The following is a 1,863-nucleotide window of genomic DNA, read 5'->3' as shown; positions in this document are numbered from 1 at the left end:
ACATCATAAAGCCTAAGGCCGACTGCCAGCAGTCGACCTTAGCCTTGGGGACTACACCCAGTGGGTGCACTCAGCGTGCCCCCACCGGTTTGCGAAATCCAGTCGACCAGTCGACTGACAGAAAGATTGACATCATAAAGCCTAAGGCCGACTGCCAGCAGTCGACCTTAGCCTTGGGGACTACACCCAGCGGGTGCACTCAGCGTGCCCCCGCTAACACGGAGTTTATTCGACACACCCAGTGGGTGACTAATATAAATTCCGGAAAAGAAAAGTTTTTGGTAGCATATCCAACAGAACAAACAGCGGTCGACTGACCTGGACATTGCTTTGGAGGGCAGAACTGGCGTCATAAGCTGCCTGGCTCGCGTCCCGGATGGTCTTCAGCTACTCCATCATGAGTCCCGCCTGGCGTATCGCCTCCTTCGCTGCGCCAGCTTGGTCCTCCGGGACGTGGTGCGTCATGAAGAGGGAAGGCTGCTGAGCACTCGTCAGTGGATTCGCGAAGGTCACCGTGTGTCGAGTGGTGTTCTCTTCCTCCACAGTCAGAATTTCAGGCGCCGGCACATCCTGAGGCACCTTACTGGCGGACGCTTTCCGACTCCTCCTGTGCTTCAGCGGCTCTTCATCCTCATCATCATCAGGAAGATCGATAACAGTGTTGGGTGGAGCTGCGGAGAAGGACCAGGATCAGAGATCGCGAGTCAGTCGACTAAGAATGGTATTAAGAACACAGTACCTGGATTCGAAGTTGCTGCATCCTCCATCTCGTGGTCATCGGCCCGGGCCGAGGTCTCAGAAGTAGCAGCACTGCAACTCCAAAGGATCAGTCGACTAACCTCAGCGTCGACCAGAGATAAAGTTCGCACAGAATAAGAAAATATGAGCAACACAATTACCCTGATATGGTGGGGATGGACACCTTCATCTTCGGCAGGAGCTTGGTCGGCTTCGATGAGGCCGCCCTGGGCTGCTTCGGCGCCTTTTCAGTCGGCGCCGGAGAGGTGGTCCGAGGGCGCTTGGTCGACTGAGTGGCGGTCGCAACCCCCTTACCACGTTCGGTCGAAGGGTCGTGGACAAGCTTCGACCGCCTTTCTGAGCGCGGTGGAACGACCTCCTCCTCCTCTTCTTCCTCGTCCTCGATGTCATCTTCATCACCTTCATCATCATCATCGTCGTCATCATCCCCTGCAGCATCCGAGTCCCATTCCTCCTCTTCCTGGCTCTCGCCCCCACTCGCCTCGCCCCCGCTCGCCTCGCCTTCCTCAGTCGAAGCTTGTGCCCCATTGGGCATCGAGTACAACTCGGTGAAGGCCTAGCAGATGCCCAAACAAGGATCAGTCGACCAGTCGACAGGGTTAGCAGAAATGAATACGACAAGGACACAATGGAAAGCAGAGCAAGTGTACCTTGTTTGGGTCGCTGTTGTGGTCGAGTGGAGGAATCCTTCTGGCTCCGCGCGGGTTGTCCCTGTTTCCGGTAACGGCTACCATCCATCTTTCCAAAGTGGCATCGTCGACTTCTTCTGGATGGACTCTAGTCTCGTCTTCGGGCCCACAGTACAACCACATGCAGTGGCTCCGGAATTGAAGGGGTTGGATGCGACGCCTGAGGAAGACCTCCAGAAGATCCATGCCCGTCACCCCCTCCCGGACCAACTGCACCACGCGCTCCATCAACATCTTCACGTCGGCTTTCTCCTCCGGAATCAGCTTCAGAGGGGAGGGCTTGTTCACTCGGTCCATGGTAAACGGAGGGAGTCCACTCGACTGCCCTGGCGTCGACTGGACCTGACAGTAGAACCAAGTCGACTGCCAGCCTCTGACGGACTCGGGAAAGGACATGGGCGGGAAGGTGCTATTG

Source organism: Triticum aestivum, chromosome 5B (genome assembly GCF_018294505.1).
Source record: "Triticum aestivum cultivar Chinese Spring chromosome 5B, IWGSC CS RefSeq v2.1, whole genome shotgun sequence".
NCBI lineage: Eukaryota > Viridiplantae > Streptophyta > Magnoliopsida > Poales > Poaceae > Triticum > Triticum aestivum.
This window is presented reverse-complemented; position numbering follows the sequence as displayed.